Raw genomic sequence first — 14,828 nt, 5'->3', positions numbered from 1 at the left:
GGGGGCAGCTCCGGATCGGCGATTACCCTCGCAGGCTTTGTAATAGGCACTCCGCAGCTCTTTAACTTTCACCCTGCATTGTAGTGCGTCCCGATCATGGCCCCTATCCAGCATGGACCTTGATACCTGCTCAAAGATATCGTAATTCCTACGGCTGGAGCGCAGCTGGGACTGCACAGCTTCCTCCCCCCAAACACTAATGAGATCCTGCAATTCGCCAGTGCTCCATGCTGGGGCTCGGTTTGCCGTGTGGAGGCATGGTCACCTGTAAAGATTAACTGATTGCTGCAGCCAGGTGTGGAGTGCAAACAGGAAGGAGATTTTTAAAATTCCCGGGGCATTTAAAGGGCGGGTCACCTGAGGCAAGAGCAGTAGAGTGCAAACTGATGAGCAGAGTGGCTGAACAGGAATTCTGGGATAACTCCTTATTCCCTGGAGGACAATTAAAGCGCTGGTGAGTGTCCACACCTGCTGAGCAGCGCTGGATCACCAGCGCTGCACTCCTTATACCCCAACCGGGATGGGTTTTCAGCCAGCGCTGCAACCAGGGAGTTGCAGCGCTGGTTGTGCCCTGCAAGTGTGGACGGGGTGTAATTGCAGCGCTGGAAAGCCTCCACCAGCGCTGCAACTTGTAAGTGTAGCCAAGCCCTGAGTGTTTCTCTAATTCACTATTCACTATTATAGGCCCTGATTCAGAAAAGTACTAAAGCATGTGCTTAACTTTAAGCATATGCTTCAGCGCTTGCCTGAATCAGGTCCATATTCATTAATGAAAGAAGGGAGGGGACTGGTACTGTATTTCAAGGAATATTTACTTTTCTCCTTGGGCTGCAATGTGAAAATGTATTCTTGTCTCTATCAGGCTAGTTAGTGGCACATATATGGAATCTTTGACTTCTAAACTTAAAAACTTCCCAGTTAAGTTTTCTGGGTTCTAACATCCTAATTCCCTGGAAGGCAGCACTTTGAGTTACCAAAACTCAAATAAATATATTTAAATAACTAAAATAATTACTAAGTTCCTCATTATTTCTTTTAGAAAAAATACTTGTAAGATTGTCAAGGACTTATAAAATGTATTGTTAATTACCCTGAGCCATATCACACCATCAATTTTAAGCAGACCTATTAAATGTCCAGTTTTGCTTAAAAACAATGGGACAATATGGCCCAATGTTTATTTCATCATGTAGTAAAAATAAAAGTATCCCCTCCCTATTTCACACCAACACAATGAATTTTGGGGGGTTAAGTTGAGCAATACCTATTCAAGTCAATAAGAATTATGCAAATAAAACTTTGTACAAGGCTTTGAAAAATTATACCTGAAGGCTTAATGCATATCTTGTAAAGAATATAATTGACCCTATACATATTTTCTTATTACAATTACATCAAATATTTTATTGAAGTCATACCAGTTGAAGTGAGCATTTCCTTCTTATTTATTTGTGTTATAATAGCACCTACAGGTCAACCATGACCAGGGCCCCATTGTGCAGTAACTCCCTGCTCAAGATAGCTGACAATCTAAATACATGAAGTTGAAGGATGGGAGAGAGGGGAAGAAAAAGAAAGGATTATCATCCTGATTTTACATATGGGGAAATTGAGGCATAGTGAGATCAAGTGACTTGCCCACGTTCAAACAAGAAGTCTGTGGCAGAACTGGAAACTGAACTCAGATCCTGAATCCCAGTCTAGTGTCTTAAACATAAGACTCCATCTTCCACCAGAAACTAAGCGAGGTCAGGTTTGGTCAGTAGTTGCATAGTAGTCCCTGGGAAATCCACTGTGTCACACAGAGTGGTGTTACCTGGTATTTGCAATGCTGCTGAAGAAGCAGAGCACACGACATAAATCCCAGGTCATAGCAACTTATGTAAAAACTACCATGCACTTTTTACAGTAGAAGTATGTTCACCATGGTGTCATAACTATATGGAAACTACAGGTGGAATTTGGTTATGTCAATATGCCTACCCACACCCTATAATCATTTATAAACATAAAGCTCCAAATTGCAAAACACTGAATGCAATTTGATATAGAATCATAGAATATCAGGGTTGGAAGGGACCTCAGAAGATCATCTAGTCCAACCCCCTGCTCAAAGCAGGACAAATCCCTAGACAGTTTTTTTTTCTTTTAAACCTCTGTTGCCTAAGTGGCCCCCTCAAGGATTGAGCTCACAACCCTGGGTTTAGCAGGCCAATGCTCAAACCACTGAGCTATCCCTTTCTCCCCATGTTTCACTTCCTGTCATTAGCAACTGCAGTGTTACTGTGGTTGTTCCTTTGTTCCCTAGAGGTGACTGCATTTTAATGATATGGAAGATAATTCCTGTATCCATGGTTTCTAAAGCATTTTGGAACCTAAAGTAATCTAAAGATTACTCTGTTATTAAGAAAAGCTCATTTAACTGAAAACTTCCTCCTATTTCTCATTCAGCTACCTAGCACATCTTGAATTTCAACCAGATTGAAAACTCACTGTTTCCTTCTTACAAGTTTGTGCAGCACCCAGCACAATAAGGTCTTGGTTCTTGAATGGAGCCCCTGACACTACTGAAATAAAAATACAGATGCAAAAGAAATGCAAGTCATTATTAAGAATGTCATAACTTAAACGGGCCAAATCCCTCTCCAGTGTAACTTCATTAGCTTCAATCAATTGCACAGTTTATAATAAATTAGTCATTCTTCTAAGTGCAGGCAAGTTGTTGTAGTTTAAATTTAGAAAAAAGTATCACATTTATTCAGTTGGGAGGTGGGAAGAAAAAAAAGCATTAGTGCCCTTCTCTAACCTTATCAAGTGATATACAAAAAACACAGACATATGTCTGGGGGTGGCAGTTGGTAGAATGTAGGCTGTGCTGAGTATTTTACTGGATTTGTAGAAACCTCAGGTCGCTAGGCACTTGTAATCCTGTAAGAATTACGCTTGGCTTTTGCTCCAATTAACGCAAAAGGTATTTTTTTTGGAGCTTCAGTAGTGCAGAAGCTGATGTATTTTGCTGGATCAGGTTCTAGCCAGAGAAATAGGCTAGATTCCAAAGGATTTGGAAACAAACTGTTCAAGTTGAGAATTGTGTAAACATTGGAATCCAGTTTCTAAAATTAATGCCAACTATGATGACTGCAGAAACATGTGGAACAGCTATATGGGCACACATGCATCTCCAGAAGCCTGCGAAAACAATGGGCTACAACATAAACCAATATTATTTTTGGCTTCACGCAGAAGTATTCTTTTGCATTTCTGGACCTTATCAAAAACAGGAGATGATAGTGGCTGAGAGAACCAGGCCAGGTAGGCTATTCCCTGTGTACAGGGTGACACGGAAGAAAGCCTATGGAGTGTTGTGGGAGAAGCAGACAAAAAGCAGTAGGGAGTAATGAGACTGGCCTCAGTGGTGGAGTGGAGGGGGAGGTGTTGGAAGAATGTGATTAAACCTGAATATTTTATGGCCTAATGCTCCTCTGTGGGCTATTCCTTCACTGAGGCAAGGAAACCAAGTTTGGTGTCATTGTTTTCCAATCAGAGAAACCAGAGTTGGCAAGGGAAAGGGGGCTCAGCCCTCAACTTTTACATCCATGAAATCACAGCTCTGCCCTCCTTTGCTTGGAGGCCTTGTTCCTGTGCATTGCCTCCCAGTTCTGCCCCACTAGTCTCCCATCTCCAAAAACTCTCCACCTCCAAAGACAGTTAAGAGGATGCATTGATTCAGTTCATACCCAGGCTTTACCTCCCAGTAGTAATAATTATCTCTGTAGCTGCTCCGGGCTGCTGCATCTTCCCCCAGTGGTGAACTTTCCGCCACTGAGATCTATGCCAGAGACCATGAGCTGAATCTGCCCTAGTATTTCTTAGGATGCAAACTAGTTTAACTAAACCAAAAATAGCCGATGGCAATTGAAGTGGCAAAATATCCACTACCTAAGACATTTCATCCTAGGTGGGCAAGTACCAAAGAACATAGGGAGCAAGATATACTATAATACACAGTGGCAGAGAAGATGAACCAAGTGACTCAACAGCTCATTTCCATCTCTAACTGCTACGAGCCAGTTTTTTCAAACGATAGACTATTCATACAGGCAAAGACTTTTCTAGTCAGAAACTTTTTTTTCGGTAACTTGTTAAAGTAAATTCCCTGTGGCAATATGTAAGGTAATTGTCCTTCCAGCAGATGGTTAACTGCATTGCAAAAGCACTACTATCAAAAGACTACATTTTCATTGAGCTAGTCAAGTCCTAAGGTTTAGGACTATTTTTCTGGTCAATATATTGGCTTTATTTTTTTAATGCATGCTGCAAAGATTTACACAATGGCGTGAATGTTTTCTCCTAACATATGTTCAGTGCTTTACTGCTCTACCTTAAGCAATTTGCTGACAATCATTTTCTGCAAAATGAGCTGTGAGTTTGGAACAAAGAACTGCCATCCTGACAGGCATCTTCACTCCCTTGTCCGCCTTTCTCTACTGACTAAAATGGTTCAACTTTATTCCACGGTCAACAGGAAGCCAGGAAGCTTTAGGGGAGAGAAACAATGTGGGGAGACGGATGATGAATTCATTTGGAAAAACTCCAGCAGAATTGAAACATTTCTTTATTATTAACATGAAACAGTGAAAAATATCTATAGAAAAAAAAAAGACTAAGAATTCCCCATGGGGAGATCTGAAACAATGAGACCAAAACAGAGGATCTGAGGATTCATGGCTTGGAGCAGGCAGGAAATACCCAGGTGACTTTCAAAGCTAAGAATGCTCTTCATTGAGACAGCTTAGGAGAATTCTTCAAGTAAATGATTCAGAGGACTCAGCTAGAAGAGGCAGACATGATACAAAATAAAGGAAAAAGAAGTCAAGGGACCAACATGCAATGATGAATTGAGCTGGATTTGAAAATGGAAATCTGTTACAATCCTCAGGGATACTTGAACTACTTAGGAAGTTTCAATAAAGAATAAGGGATTCATCAGGAACAACTGGGCGATATTTTCCATCCAAAGCCGTGAGCTTTCCAAGACATTTTAAGTTTAAATTAATTGTATCAACACTTGCAAAAGTGGAGTGGGTTTTTTGTTTGTTTGCTTTTTAAATATAAGGGAAGAAGATAATTTTAGGTTTACTTGGGCCTGCCACATCTCAGGGGGCAGGACTTGATTTCTCAAGGTCCCTTCCAGGCCTACATTTCTCTGATTCAGATTTTGTCACAGAATTCTTAAAATGATTACAAAAATAAGAGAGAAACAGAAGAGGTGAGACAGAAGGGCCTTCTCTGATAAAGCAGGAAAAGGAAAAGTACTAATAGATAAAACAGGGCTTGGCTTCTCTTCTATTCTTCACACTACCCTGCCTTCACAGCATACTCTCCTCCTTCTCTCTGTAACCTAGGATTAAAAAAAAGATGTTGGGTATCTTTAGGATATAGAAGTGAAATATATCCATGTTTTAAGACCAGGACCACAAGGCCAAATTAGGCCTTAGGATAAGTTAGCTATGTTATAAAGATAACATGCTTGCACTGAGAGGGGACCCTGATGAGAATGAAAAGTTGAGAAGGGTGGGAAATTGGGAATAAACCTTTTCAACCAATAATAAATCTGCTGAGTTTGTGTCTATGTCTGTGACATGCTGATGTTTTGCAAGTAACTGGTGGGTTTGGGTAATAATATCCACGAGAGATCAGTGGGCATCACAAGATGACCACTGGTAGCTGAGGTGAAATCGTAGAGACTTAATTAAGGTAACTGCCTCTTACTACGGTGATAAGGGGACATGCATGTAATGGGAACTAAATGAGTTAGCCGATGAAAAACTGAGCACCCCAAAAGTAGTGTGGTGTGGAAGTTCAAATAAGGAAAAGGGGTTAACACTTTCATACATATTTATGAAACCCAGTGTGATACATTAGAAAAGCTGTATCCCAACCTGCGTGCCGTGGGGGTGGGGGAAAATGGAGATACCAGGATGACAACCACTGATGATGACGACGATGACTAACACTTTGGGTTTTTCTGCAAGGCATGGTGTGAGTAATGCAAATACTATGCGTTCTGTATCAGTCTTTTGCTCCTTTACCAGATTGCAGCGGGTGCGTATTGTTGTTTGGTTGGTTAATAAAAAGTAATTACTATAGAAAGAGCACTATGTAGTCTGTGTGCGCACCATGGTATTCCCCTTCTATTGATAGCCTCCCTGCTGTAGTCAATCTTGGTGGGGGGAGAGCACTGAACTCTCACAGATTAAAGTAGGTATAAACCCTCACCATTGGTTAAAGTAACCCATAACTATAGACATGGCTACATCACCAACAACAACTTCTGAGATTTCCTTTTTGCTCTCCTCCTCCAACCTCTCCACCTGCCACCAGTGATTCCATTCCCACCCTTCTCAACCTCTCATTCTCAGAGTCCCCTCTCAGTGCACACGTTTGATCTCTTTGGTCTTAATATAACCCCCTCTCCCAACCCCATCTCGCCCCACTCTTAAACTATTGTCCATCCTTTCTTAATACCTGACTTAACAAATGATACCAGGCATGCTGTGAACTGATGTAGAATTTAACCATGACATTTATGTTCGCAGCATACACATAGAAGTTAGATAAAAACATACAATGCTCTTGCGTGAAAGCTGCAACATAAGGAAATAAAGTACTGTTCATCCAGAATGATAAACAAGAACCCAAAGAGAGAGAGAGCAAACACAAGCGTGCACAGGCTGCTCCCTAAAACAGAGAAATATGACTCACCCAGCCTGCCGAGAGGAAGGTGATCTGCAAAGTCATTGCTGCTGGACCCAGATTGCATGCTTCCCTACAGAGCCTGTTAGCCTCCAACCAGGAGCAGGAGAAACTCCTGAAATTTAAAGTGACAACCTACAATATACCACACAGACACGTGTTTAAGCCAGGATTGCATCTGCCCCTCTGACCTCCTGCTCACTAATTTCCACAGGTTATGTGGAAAAGCCTGATGGAGCATTTGTTTCATCCTCACATTACTTTTCGGCACACTTATTTATTAGGGCAGGAGGGAGGCAGGTGCCAAGAAATGTATGCCTCCGCACAGAAGAGAAGGGGGCGGGGGCAGGTGACTGTGTCCTCCATATGAACAAGCTACTGCAGCACATTATCAAAATAAGGTCATCAGTATGTCCCCTTGATCTCAGTGCATTAGCAGGACTTCAGAAGTGACGCGACCCCGAGTGCAGGATTTAGCAGGGTCCGGTGGGGAATCCAAGCTGTCAGCTTAGATTTGCTCCCTGTGAGCAGCGAGTCCCCATGGTCACTTCTGAAGCTTTTAAAGCTGAATTTTCAATTACTGAGGCTTATTTGAAGATTTCAAGTATTCAAATACACTTTTGTAATTGAAAGAAAGAAGGCTGTTTAAGATAATGCATTCCTCCTCACCCACATACTAAGTGCCTGGTTTGTGTGTACCTGCATTTCAGCTAAGCAATGACATCCCTCCAAATCCTACCTGCTGTTTTTGTTTGTTTCAGAGTTTATTGTTCTGCTTCTATCTGAACTTAACTTGATGCCAAACCAGTAAAATAGACAACAGTATAAAACACATTTGATGTCTAGATTACATTATGTCTGCATGTGTCTCTTCATTATTTACTGTGCTCCTACATTTAGTTGCTTCTGCAAACTTGGAAATCTCATTTTTCATGGCAATTGGCCAAAGCCATTGTAACTTACCAAGGTTCCAGCAACCTACACCTGCTACTATCAGCAAGCTCTCATTGACTTGAAAACCATTTTCTTGGTTTCCAGCCCATTAGCCAATTACCATTCTCATTTGCCAAAACACCTCTTAGTCCAGTTACATGCCTTAGATGTAGAATGAACTAAGTATACTGGAGTGGATATATTTCCAGTTCTTCCAATTTCTGAAGAATCCCTTATAATGTTATTGAAATCCATTTTTTGAATATGTCTCCTCTCCCCCCTACTCCGCCCCCAAATACTGCAGGAGTCAAAGCGATTATGAAATTATCCTCTTTTCTATCTACTATCATCATACAACTTTGATATACAGCATCTATATATCATGGCTTGATTTGTATACTAGAGGGTTGCACACTTCATTTTTTCTATAGGTCAAGGTCATTGCACACACTGGGGGCTCCTTGCATCCCTCCATTCTCCCCTAGAAGCTCCTTATGTGGCTCTCTACCATCCCCCTCTATTTCAGATTCCCTGCAACACCCACATCCCCATGTCTATGTCTCATGTTCTTCTCCCCACTCCATACCAGCAACTATGTTTCTCTCTCTCGTTCCTCTTCTCCCATGCCATTGTACTAGGTTCCTCCCATACTCGGAGCTCTGTGTCCTCCCAATACCAAGAAACCCCATTCTCCCCCATACCAGAGGGTCTAAGTGTCATCATTCACCGTCACCCCCATTGCTTTAGCGGCAGTGGCCCGTGCTTTTTAGGTTTTGGAACAGGATAGACTTGGTAGAAATGACTAAGGACCAAATCCCAAAATCTTTAACTCACACAACTAATCTTTATTCGTGGTAAATAGCATCATTTGGGGTCTAATCACGCTGAGCAAAGGGTAGGCAGAACTGGAACCTAGATTAGGAATGCTGAGGCCAGATTACCTAGTTTCCAGTATCTTTTGTTTCAAGTTGATCGGTTTCCATTAATGATCTCTATGTGCTATATTTGCAGTCTTGTTTCCTCCTTGCCAACTGGAAGCAGATTTCAGGCTCTGGTAGGTCTGCATGTGTCTGCATTAGTAGGTCTGGGTCAGTTTCCCAGTTGGAGCAGAAATCAGTGACCGGCTCATTTATTTTCTTAGTGTAGTTTGTTTATATACAGGGTACACACAAGTCCTGTTTCCTGGAACAACAGTTATTACACCCAGGCAAATCCTTTTTGCAGAAGCCCCAGGAAAGGCCCCACGGCCTTGTCCAAAATGCAGCTGCCTTGGACCTCTGCCTCCCTCCAGGACTCTCACAAAACTCAGATCCAACTGCTGAAACACTCTTTGCCTAGTTTCCTCCCCAAAGCCCCTGTACTTTACACCTGGGAAACCCCTAGTCCAAGGTCCCTCTGACCACATATAACCAGTCTCTTGGTGCAGCTGTTGCATGCCATCTTTAATTCTTTCTATGGAGGAGTTCATCTTGAGTGTTTGTCCATCAATTTGTCCCTACTGGGCAGTCTATCAAGCACATTTCACTGTAATAGTACTATTAGAATTTAGGATAATTAATCCCATGACTCTACCATAAACATTGACAATGCCAGCACATTTGTATAGACTGCCCGAAGCAGAAATGCTTCTTTTCTATAGCACTGTAATAAGGTTTGCATTTAAGGAGCCCCCAAGATTCTTTCAATGGAACGGGGGGGGGGGGGGGTGAGGGGCGGAGAAGAGAAAAAAAACCTAGCCAACTCAGGATGCCTGTGTAAAAAGTAATTTAATTCTTACTCTAATGATGCTGGGAACTGTAGATTTGCATTTCCATGTACTGCTTCTACAGATGGCAACAGTTAAATAAATATATACTTAAGAGGACTGTTGCCCCCTTACTAACATTCAGTGAGGGTGTTTTGGTTGGCTAGCTCCCAGCACTAAAAGATTGGGGAGAGGTCAATGCCCCAGGTCAGCCTCAGCCTCTGAGCCTGATTGACAGGGCGGGCAGGCTAATCAGGGATTCAGGAGGGGTCCCGTCCTCCATGTGAGCTGGAATTGCCTGAGTCAGACAGAGTGGGGCTGAGCTAAGGAGAAAGCAGGGGCCCAAGCTAAGCTGGGGAGCAGAGCCCTGCCAGATCCAGAGGGGACAGAAAAACAGCTCAGGAAGCAGGTCAGAGCTGCAGCCACAGAGCCAGACACACAGCCCAGGGAGAGCAGATCCTGTGCTGGGAGCAGAGCTGCAGCCACAGAGCCAGGTGGTGAGCAACTGGGGCCAGCCAAAGGGGAACCTTGGGAAAAGGGCCCAGTGCAGAAAGATACCCCAGCCAAGGGTCCTTGCAGGCCAGACTGGGAGGGGGATCTTAACCCGACAGGAGGCTGATGCTGGGAAGAAGGGTCCCACCACCCAAAGCCCGGAGGTGTGTGGCCACCACCATTGCAAGTGTCCAACCCGCAGCATCCCTGCAGCACAGCCAGGGCCTGAAGAGGAGACCTGGGACCTACAAGGAACAGACTGTGAAGTGCCCTGATGTCCAGAGACACTGTTTGTGATGTTCCCTGCCACAGAGCAGGGTGATGTGTTTCCCTTTAACCTTTCCCATTTTTCCTTCTTTTTTTTTAATTAATTGTTAATTGAACTTGTATTTGCTTTGAATTGTGTGAAATGATCAGTGGGTCAGGGAGGTGCCCAGTGCAGAGAGAACACCCCAGAGTGGGGACACTCTAGCCCCTCTCCTAGGTGACCACAGCAGGGTTGGGGGTTGAGCCCCCCAGGAATCCTAGGCCCAGCCTTTTCGGGGTTGTGAGGACTCTGCCAGACAGGAGAGTGGAAGGGAGTCCTTGAGGGCAGGAAGGCCTTTGGGTAAAGGAAGTGGGAGCGAGGACTCAGATCCTTTCACTAGCCCACTTCACTGGGGTAGTGCAGAAGCCAAGAAAGTTCCCCACAATCGCGGGACCATTCCCCCACTTACATATAGTAGGGTGTTGCTGGGTCACCTGAGCTTGCTCTTTCTATTCTTGGTTTCTAAGATCATTCATTTGTCACTATGACTTCGGCAAATCTACTTGTTGTGTGGATTTATTAAAAGCATTTGAGGTTCACAATAACGGTGCAACTTCTATTAAGGGAGATTTTTTCTCTGAACCTGTTATAAATTCCAAGCATTTACTGCACATTCTGAAAAAATGCCTTTGCTAAAAAGAACACTGTGATACATGGGGGGAGGAGTGGCTCCCTTTGATGGACACCCAGCCAGCCAGCTAGCTGTAAAATCCCTCTTGTAAAATCCACTTCTCTGCTTGCTTTACTTGTAAAGGGTTAACAAGCCGACAGATAAAAGAAAAGGAGTGAGCACCTGACCAAAAGAGCCAATGGGAAGGTAGAACTTTTTAAAATTGGGAAAGAAACTTTCCCTTTGTCAGTTGTTCTCTGGGCTGCAGGGATGGAGCAGCAATGCTGTGTAAGGCTTGAACCAGGTATGAAAATTCATCTTCCATACCTAGAAGAAATTATTTGAATAGAGAATGTTTAGTTAGACACAATCAGGTTTATTTTTTATTTTGGCTTGTGGATCTCCACTGTACTAACCCCAGATGCTTTTGTTTGCTTGTAACCTTTAAGCTGAACCCCCAGGAAAGCTATTTTGGGTGCTTGATTTTTGGAACTGCTCTTTTAAAATCTAGTAAAAGCCTAAGTTCCAGAAGTTATTTTTTTCCTTTTTGTTTTTAATAAAATTTACCTTTTTTAAGAACAGGATTGGATTTTTGGTGTCCTCAGAGGTTTGGACATGTTGTTTGATTAGCAGATAGAAAACAAAGGAAATTAGCTGTGGCTTTCTCAGCTTTTCCCCGGAGGTGGGGTGAAAGGTCTTGAGGATACCCGATAGGGAGGAATTCCAAAGTGCTCCTTCCTGGGTTCAAAGGGGGGGTGTTGCATTTGGGTGGTGGCAGCATTTACCAAGCCAAGGTTAGAGAAAAGCTGTAACCTTGGGGGTTTAATACAAGCCTGGAGTGGCATGTATTATTTTTTAGAATCCTTGCAGGCCCCTACCTTCTAAACTCAGAGTGACCGGGAGTGGGGATTCAGCCCTGACAAACACACAAACCAATTATTACACAAAATATTCAGCATAGAGCTGCCTGCTGTGCTATTAATGTTAAATATGCTGAATTGTTCTATGTATTTGTTGTTCCATTCACTGATTTAAGCTCCTTAACTACCAATTAATTGTAGATCATGGCCACAACTTAATAAATATCTATGTAATGTGCCAATTACATGGACAAATTTCATTTTATTCATTGTGCCTAGAATGTATTAAAGACGAGTCATATAGCTAACCAACTGTACAGTCAAAATAGACATTTGCTAATTTTTCCTCTGTATAAACTTTGTGGAATCTCCAACAGAAATTAAAAATAGCAAAGCATTTTTGATCAGCAAGCAAGCAAAAAACCAAAAGCTGCATAGACGTGAAACAAACAGTAGAATATGAGGAATAATGAGGACCGAACAATAGTTAAGTGTATGACGAACAGTTGCAAACCTGTAAAATATGCATAGAGAATCTCAAAGATGTACATCCACCACATTTAGAGAGAGGCCTGAACCACAACACCCAACCTAAATCCCAAATTTAGGAAGGATCAATACCCAATTTTGCATCTCCAGCCAACAGAAAAAAACATTGGAAAGTTCAGCTCTTGTCAGCTGTTACCACTGATACCCCCTATGCTCTGAGAGGCAGCATGGCCCAAGTGGGTAGGGCACTAGACTGGGACTCCAGACACTTAGGACCTAGGGTCATTCCTGATTCTCTCACTCAACTGCTGTGTGACCTCAGGCAAATCACTCCACCTCTCTGGCCCTGTTTCCTCTTCCACTCTGTGTCTATTTAGATTATAGGCTCTTAAGAGCAGTGACTGTCTCTTACTATGTGTTCGTACAGTGACTAGCACCCTGGGACCTTGACCTCAGTTGGGGTTTGGGGGCACTAATAATAATGTTCAGAGCCACCTTTTTGGGGCCTCCCTGAACTTGGGGGAAAATCAGGCCTGATTTTAATACGTTAAGTTTCTGGCTCTTTTGCTCAAGGAGGTGATCAGCTTGGACTTATAAGTTTATCACTAGGGTTGGACGATAGACAACGATTTTCATTCCCTTCCCCCTTCCATTCTCCCCCTCTCCCCCCTCCAAAAAAATAAATCCACAGGTTATTCACAGACCCTTCAGAATAACTGTGGTCTGAAAATAACAGCCAAAGCAAGACCCAGATCACTGCACAGTTGTAGGGAGCAACTCCACCCATGCTACTGCCAACAGCATTCAAAGACCTGAAAAATGCTGGCCAGCTGGCCGCCTGAAGCTGAGCCAGCTCCTCTGCTGAGGCGGCAGAATACAGAAAGGAAAGACAGACACAAAGATCAACATCAGTAAGATCAACATTGCTGGCTCCTGAATGTGTTGATACCAAAGGCCCAGAGGGCCACTTTGGCCTTGACCCAACCATTTTTGGCCCACCACAGCCCAGTTCAGGAGAGGTGATCTGGCAGTGCCAAAGCCAGAAGGGGGTTGGGCAGGAGAGAGCAGTGAGAGGGCCCCACCTGCTTGGCGTACAGAGAGTCCATCTGGCCAGAGCGGGGAGCCAGGCCAGCCCAGCAGAACAGGAGCTGCTGCAGGGTGGGATCACTTTCCAGCTCCCCTGTGAGCCTCCCACCCCTGGGGACTAAAGTGATCTTGAGTCTGTGGAGGTAGGAGGAAGCTGCATACAACCCCAAACACCTAGCTCCACTCCCCCCATTTGGCTGAAGCAACTAACCAAATAGTGAACCTCCTGTTCACTTCTCTCTCCTGCTCCTGTTCCCAAGGCTTGTCTTCCTTCTGCGCCATTCAGGGATCTGGGAAGCAAGGTAAATGTGCGGAGAGGTAGATAATAGAAATTACAGCCAAGTAATCTGTTTGATATCACTCAGGGAAGTCTCAGAATGAGGATTCAGGGAGGAAAAGGTTTGGCAAAAAAACACAGCTAATTTGGGACCTGCGGCAGGAAGAGCTGGTCATACATAATGAATTTGCTGGAAGTCTTTCAGGGCAGTCATGCCAGGGTACTATGAGACAGCATCCTAATCCCACAGGTTCCTCAATTTTTATCAACACGGCTTCCAGCAGTAAGAGTGGGATGGCGTGATGCTACTACAATTACTCTTCCTACTCCTAGTACGTTAATGGCATCATTGATCAAAGAATTTCTCAAGAACAACAAGGGCTTAGATTTTCCAGATGCTTTCAGACCAAAAAGGGAACGATGCTTCCAAGGTTAGAATGCAAAAGGACTGGAGGGAGGTAGAGCAGTCAGTGCTCAGCACCAGTGTTACTAATTGTTCTGAAATCATCTCAAATCATTGTTTCTCAAATAGATCAATATGCCTTCTTCTGTACAGAAAATTTTGGGAGGTATTTTCAAGACACTCAGCATTGATCCAACTCTTCTCCCATTGAAGTCAGGGTTTGTCTGCACACACAAATTGTATCAGTTTAACTTAAACTGGTTAAAAAGTCATGTAGTTAAACTAGAATCCCTGGATGGACGCACATTTATAAAAAATTGGTTGCATCAGTTTACATACCTGAATTTACACATCAAAGATCAATTGATAAACCAGGTTTAAGCTGATTTAAGAGTGTCCACACACAAAGAGTCGGTCATTAACTAAATCATTTTTAAAAAAAACAAAATCACACGTCTATTTAAACCAGTGCAACTTTGTGTCTGGACCAGCCCTAAATGGGAGTTTTACTCATGATTTCAACAGGAACCAAATCAGGTCAGTGCCAAGAGCTTTTGAAAATCTCACCGATTTTCACTGTTAGCAGGTGGACAGAAGTTCAAAGGTTGGCTGAGCTCATACTTATTTACAGCCGGTGCTGAGGCCCAGCTCCTGCTCTAGTCACAGTGAATACACAAAGGACTGTTTCAGTTTTAATAGACCTCTTTTTGAAGTATTTATTCAAAGTATAACCTCTTACATTACTAAAACACAAGCACAACTAAAAAATAGTAGCTAAACCCCTGCAATATAGCAGAAAGACACAGAACAATTGTTTCAGTTAACCCACGGAGAAGCGGGACTGAAGTTTATTTTCTAGTACTTTGTCCTA

At 43.2% G+C, this 14,828-nt stretch overlaps 1 long non-coding RNA gene across 1 annotated transcript in view; it reads right to left on the bottom strand.

Annotated features, from left to right (window-relative positions):
• Positions 1-4,634: 4,634 nt before the first annotated feature.
• Positions 4,635-14,828, bottom strand: part of LOC123344386 — a 62,226-nt gene continuing 52,032 nt past the window's right edge. The window contains exons 2-3 of the long non-coding RNA XR_006572536.1: positions 6,766-6,871; positions 4,635-5,401 (exon numbers count right to left, since the gene is read on the bottom strand). This is a non-coding gene — a long non-coding RNA (uncharacterized LOC123344386). The remainder of the gene's footprint in view (positions 5,402-6,765; positions 6,872-14,828) is intronic.

The sequence above is a fragment of the Mauremys mutica genome, chromosome 11, assembly GCF_020497125.1.
Source record: "Mauremys mutica isolate MM-2020 ecotype Southern chromosome 11, ASM2049712v1, whole genome shotgun sequence".
In the NCBI taxonomy this organism is placed as follows: domain Eukaryota; kingdom Metazoa; phylum Chordata; order Testudines; family Geoemydidae; genus Mauremys; species Mauremys mutica.
This window is presented reverse-complemented; position numbering and strand designations above follow the sequence as displayed.